Raw genomic sequence first — 6,906 nt, 5'->3', positions numbered from 1 at the left:
TGATCATGTATGACTGAATTGCACCATTTTACATGATCGTTTGGATCCATTTAATCTAGAATTTGAAGTTTTTAGTCATTATGAATCGGTGTTCTTCAAAATCTGCGGAGTCCATCTGATATTCAAGAATGAAAAGGAAGGGAAAGATCATCTAGGTTTTCTGCATTTAATGGATGGTGTTGGAGTTTCAAAGAAGAGGCATGTCGATGATGACCACTACTTGGAATTCACTTCGTGCTCACAACCGAACAGATGTTCCTCAACATTGGCCATCAATTTTGAATTTGGAGGATACTCTAACTAGTTTGGAGCAGTAACTTACAAATAATTTGCATCTTGAATTGTCCCCTTAATTGCGGATCAAGTTTGCTTGTTTAGGAACTAATCATCACAATCTGGTGTTTTTGGTGCGAATGACAAACGACAGACAACATTCCATGTGCGAAGGCGAGGGACAGAGCCCCTAAATCTACAGCGGCGCCTTAGCATTCCAACCCATTTTCCCTACAGTTTTGTGTTGGGCAAGACAACCACATGTTTGAGATATGATCATTAGGTCGAGTTATTTAAGGAGGGTGTCTCCATCTCTCTCTTCTAATTTCTAGAGTGAAAAATGATTTTGTATATTCTCAAATGTAATTACAAGTATACTTTATATACAAAGCTATTCCGAACTCTCATTGGTCAATACATTAATAGTAAGTTAACCACCTTTCTATATACACTTGTAAAATAGAAAGGCAGAAAAACATATGTACTGTAAAACTTAATACTCCCCCTCAAGATGGACTATATATGTTTACTACTCCTATCTTGCCATGAGATGATTAAATTGATACAAACCGCGTGCTTTAGTTAAAATGTCTTCTATTTGGTTATTAGATTTGACATGAAACAGTTTGTTAATCCTAGCTTGTGGCTTTTCTCTCACAAAAAGGCAATCTAATTCAATATGTTTCATTCGCTCATATATATTGGATTCGAGGAGATGTGAATTGTAGCTTGACTATCATAATTCAACATGTTTCTTCAAAAGTTGTGGAGTCCATCTGATATTCAAGAATGAAAAGGAATGGGAAGATCATCCAGGTTTTCTGCATTTAATGGATGGTATTGGAGTTTCGAAGGGGAGGTGTGTCGATGATAACTGCTACTTGGAATCCACTTCGTGCCCACAACCAAATAGGTGTTCCTCAACCTTGGTCCTCAATTTCGAATTTCAATTATACTCTGAATAGTTTGGAGGAGGAACTTACAACCACCAAAGAATTATAGAGCAGTACTTATAGTAAATAAATAAAAAATCTATTCATCATCCATTTTTATCATCTTTTCATCATCTTATAATGTGATATTAAATGATATGTTTACAAGTGAAATATAATAAATAATCTCTAATCATTTAATATCACATCATTAAATGATGATAGGATGATAAAAAAATACACTATGAATAGCATTAGTCAATAAATAATTATAGAGAGAAAGAGGGTCAGATAATGGTGAAACTTTACTTCTTGGTAACAACGTCGACCATTAATGCCAGTAAATTAATCAGCATACCATTGAGGAACTTTCAACCTCTAAAGTTGTATAAAATAATCAATTTGGTCCCAAAGCAATCGACCTTATTGTGTTTAAGCACATATGTTGTTCCCACAGTGATCGTGATCTGCCCCACGGACTCGCACCACTCACCATAAACCACACTAGCCCCATGCACACAGCCCAATCTTCCCTACAATAACCTCATCCCTAAAATTACATTGCCTTTTCTTTTTATTATTTATATTTTTATAAAATAATGTTAATCATCTTTCTTTTGATATTTTTCAAAATAGAAAAATAATGAAGAAATTAATTTTTTCATCTATCTATAATCATGCAAAAATTATAATAATATGAGAAAATATGAATAAATTTTTATTAATTATTTATAAAGTACAAAAGAATGCAATAATATTGTCCTATAACAAATTATAATATAAGGAAGTTCATCTATATAATTTAATTAAAGAAATATTAATAATATTTTATTATTATAGAGAATATGATACCTAATCCAATGTAAACTTTCAGTTTTGAGTGATTGGCTAAAAATAAAGAAGTTACATATTAGTAAAATTTTAAAGATTGAGATGACTAATCCAATGCCAATGCTAGTCAATCAAAGGAAAAAAAAAAAAGAGAAAAGATATTTACAACTGTGAATTGTACAAACGCCATGTAATCGTCTTGCAAAAAGTGAATAAAATATGGGATCCATATAAAAAAATATTTTTTTAACAATGGATTCTATTTTTTTTAAAACGATTACTCAGCATTTATGCCGTTCACAATTGTTTGTAGAATTACATAAAAAAAAAAAAAAACTTTCCAATGCAATGTTGAAGTAGCCTTCTATAAAGCAATTTTAAAACTCAATTGTATTTACATAATTGCCACTTATCCCTTTTTGCCATGTAGCTTCCCAGAAAGCATTAAGTTTTTCTTTTAATGTTAGTTTTATTTTTGGCCCTTTGTAGTACTCACGGCAGATTATTATTTTTTATTTCAAGTGGGTCTTCGTCTGATGTTGGGTCCCATTTTATTTGTTACAAAATAGCTGTAATATCTTGTATTGGGTTGGACTTGATTTTAAATAGACTTGTGATTGAGTTGGAATTATGTTAAATGAATATTAAGTGAAATTGCATTTTAGATGAGAAATTAAGTGGAATTATGTTAAGTGAATATTAAGTGGAATTATATTTAAGAATAAGATAAAATGAGAGAAAATGATATAGATGAGAATTTTGTATCTCCCAAACCTATCCTAAGCCTACTTGCATCCCTTCATACAGTTTCAAATTCAAGTCTATAAAACAAACCTCAAGATCTCACACTTTTTTTATGAACTCAAGACTTTTGAGATTTTCTAGAAGTTGTCGAGAAGAAGTTGTCAATAGGGATTGAGAAGACTTTTGAACTCATAATTTTCTTTCATTATTTCAAATACATGTAAATACAAAAGTCCAAGAAACAAAAGCAAAATATTTACACAGATCCCATATGAACTAGAAATATATAACTGCTTTCATTTAGAGTTATTACATCTATATATGCATAGAAAGCTATTAAGTAGTGCTTTTTTCCCCTCAGTGTTCATGATGAGTCAACTAAAGTACTAACATATATTACATAGAATGTGCCTAAACAATATAAGTCAAGCAACTTCTTACAATGTTCTTACACACAAGCTTAGTACTACATATTTGGCACACCATTGTGTGCTATGTGCTATGCACACTACATATGTGGCAGACTGCAAGAACTTATTAAGTACAACATTCTTGATCAAAGTATAGTCAAATTTTGTCCAAGAATCTTGGGTCCAATGTCTTCTCGATCACCCATCAGATTTGTGATTGGTAGAATAACGTTTTTTTTTGCATGCACGATTTCTTCTTACAATTAAATAAATTGAGTAATATTAACGAAAAGACGATTTGCAGGGTTCCCCAATTCATGGACAAAATGGAATTCCAAGTTTATCAAGGCAACCAAAATTATGGGGTCGAGATCTGGCGGATTTTTGTCCTTGAATTGCGTATTATTTTAGGGTAGATGGAGGTCGAGGTGTCATAATCCAAACCTTCGGCTAGTGGAAAATTCTGGAGGGGATTCGGCAGAGCATGATCGGGTCCGTGTGAAGGGGAAGACCTTGCAATCCATGCTCGAGCAATGCCAAAGAGCTCTCGAATTGCTCAACACTAATAGAGGTGTTGACAACAATGAAGATATTGATTGTGTCGACGGTGCAAATGTTGATGAGGAGCACGTGGTGAAAGCTCGGGGTCCCTACTAGGTGACCAAGAGGCCGATGAGTTGTGTGATCTTCTCAAGTCTAAAGTTGAATGCCCGGACTTCCTTGAAAAGCTAGAGTTTGCACAGGCATCAGTTCCACAAAAGTTTTCTAAAAATGGCAGTTCTTGGGATATGATCAATGAAAATGATATATGGGAAGGTGAAGGTATTGATTCAGAGCAAGAAGATTATGTTCTTGTCAGGAAGACGATATAGTTGAGGGTATTGCATGCACCTCTTTGAGTGTTCCTTCCACCTCCGCACCTTCATGTCATCATTAAACCTATGTAGATGTTTTGCAAATGCTTCACCAAAACTCTTTGTTTGATGTCATACTTCTAATGGATCTATGTTGTAAAACACAGGTAGAATGATTTGTTGCCTTGTTTTGTTACAATCATGGATCTTCATCAACTCGTCTAAGCACCATGTGGATGATGCATAGTTTTGAGAGAACATAATGATTGCAATTCTCGACTCTTCAATATCTTTAAAAAGTGCCTGTGAAATTTCCTTTCCTCTTCTAAGTTCGTAGTCTAAAACTCAAGAATACATTGTATGCCGGTAACAAAAAGAAAGGAAGAAGAAGAAGAAGCTCCTTGCAAGGCAATGGAAGAAGTCATAGAGTATGCACGTAATTAAGCCTGAATATAACTCAATTGTACTACCGATTCTCTAATGCATGATGTTGGTAACAAGCTGGACATGAGTGTCAGTACCCAATAATTCCTAAAAATAAAAGAGGAAACTTCCTTATTTTAAGAAAGTTTTCACCTCACAATTTTCCCTCTTCTTCTTCCCATTGCTCCCCCTTGTTTCTTTTTATTTTCTTATCTCTTTCCTCATTTTTTCCCCTCCTCCTTTCTTTCTCTTTTCCCCTATTTTCCCTTCTCCTACTTTCTCTCTTTTCGCCTCTCTTTCCCTTTTTCTAGAGTCAAAACTTCTCCGGCACTCTCTCTTTCTTCTTTCTATTTTCAAATGATGACTTTGTTGTAAAAAAGACAGAATAATATCCCACAAAGATAGAACTTTAAACTTTCAAAGTTGTTTAAAATGATCAATTTGGTCCCACAACAATTGACTTTACTCTGTTTTATTGATAAATATATTTATATCTTAAAATTTATTTATATTATTTTAGTAATATACAAATAAAAAGTACACTTTAGTTAAAAAAAAATTGTCTAGTTAATGTTAAATTAGTTTGACCTTCAAAAGGTTATGATGAATTTATGAGTATTTTTAGTTACAGTAGCTTGGCATGGTAATTGAACCTATTAAAATGCTGTCTCCTAAGTACTCAATTCCTATACTCGATACTTGGTTTGATTTCTCCAAACATAGAAAAGAAACGTCGTAATCTTATGTATCCACCCATCAGAGAAAATATATTATGTTGTTCAATGTTGAAATCCAAGAATCTCTTTCCTTTCCAATATTAGTGTGGTTATTTTTTCCCAAAGAACATGACTAAACCACACATATGGCGATTCCTCTAATCTCATTCAAACATAGCTAGCATCCCATTAATTTCATTTGAATAGAGAAAACAAAAATTAAAGATTCCACCTAAACATTCATCTTCATGCAGTAGGCCGAGATGATTTTTCACTCTCTGATCTTCATGATGCTTTTGTATCATATGGATTATGAAAGTTTTGAAGAACACCGATTTTGAAGTGCAAAAAGTTTAACATGTAGGTTGTCTCCCTCTATCTTCAAAAATTCTCCAACAAAGGAGCCCAGCATGACATGTTCTGAACTAACAGAATTGAATTCGGAATCCTATTTCCCACAAAGATTATGCCAAATCGATGGTGCTTAGGATGCCCTTACAATACGAAAATTATAAATGTTTACCAAGATAAGCTAGCAAATTTTGAAGAATACCATTTTTTTTAAATGAACCATTAACATTCATATCAATAGAACCAATAACAAAGTTAATACCATACAATTACAGATTAGAATCAAGCAAGACTCTAGAATGAAAAAAAATCTGGACATTGATGCCATCATTGAATAGTATCATCCACAAAGCGAGCATCCCTTGCAAGTAAATAAGCTGCTTCATTTCCTTGTCTACCAATATGAATTACATCATACACTGCAAACCGAGAAATGAGACTTTGAATTTCAGAAATCAAATTCTCTTGGCTTGAAATATTAGGTTCTTTAGAACCAATAGCCATAATAACTGACAATGAATCCCCTTCCAATAACAAACTTGAGAAACTTAAAGACAAGATCATTTAAAGACCCCTTGAAGCAGTCAAATCCTCTATATCATCTACTTCAAACAGCCCAAATTCCTTCTAAACTCAAAGCAAATAAGACATCACATTTTCATTCCTTAAAATAGCCCCAATAACCGCGAAGTTAGAAGAATACCAATTTTGAAGTTATAGTTGTTACATTCGGCTAAAACAGACAAAAAAATTGAAAGGAATTTACCACATAGACTAAATAGCTAGAATTACATATACAAAGTCACCATATCATTAGCAAAAATAATGAAAAATAGGTCTTGCAGAGTAAAGCAACCAGCTTGATATCTAAGATTTAAATGCCTTTGCTAGATTACTCAAATGCTGCAAAACTCATACCAAAACCATACATATACTAGGATTGTAGGTCACATTCAAACTTAGCACAAGTACTAAAGCTACTGAAATTGTCTAAAATAGTTAGGTTACCTTGCACTAACTTGTTCTCAGTCAAATGCTAGAGTTAAGTGTCATTCTAGCATCAATAGCAACAATTATTTGAATTTTACGCATGCACGTACTTGGTAAGCTCAAAACCGTATATATGGGTGTTGCCTGACTTACCATAAAAAATAAAATGTTAAATTATTTGTCCATCTCCACGCAGAACACTTGGATGAAGCAAGATTTGCACTACTGGCCTACATGGGAGGTGAGATTTGATCCTGACACATTAATATGGAGCTGAAAGACAATCAAGGCATTGGGGAAATAGAACCTTAAAAGCATCAAAGATGTATGAATGTTATTTATGGATAAATTTTGCATCTCAAATTTCCCATCCCCAAGCGAA

Source organism: Carya illinoinensis, chromosome 15, assembly GCF_018687715.1.
Source record: "Carya illinoinensis cultivar Pawnee chromosome 15, C.illinoinensisPawnee_v1, whole genome shotgun sequence".
NCBI lineage: Eukaryota > Viridiplantae > Streptophyta > Magnoliopsida > Fagales > Juglandaceae > Carya > Carya illinoinensis.
Note: the sequence above shows the minus strand (reverse complement) of the source record.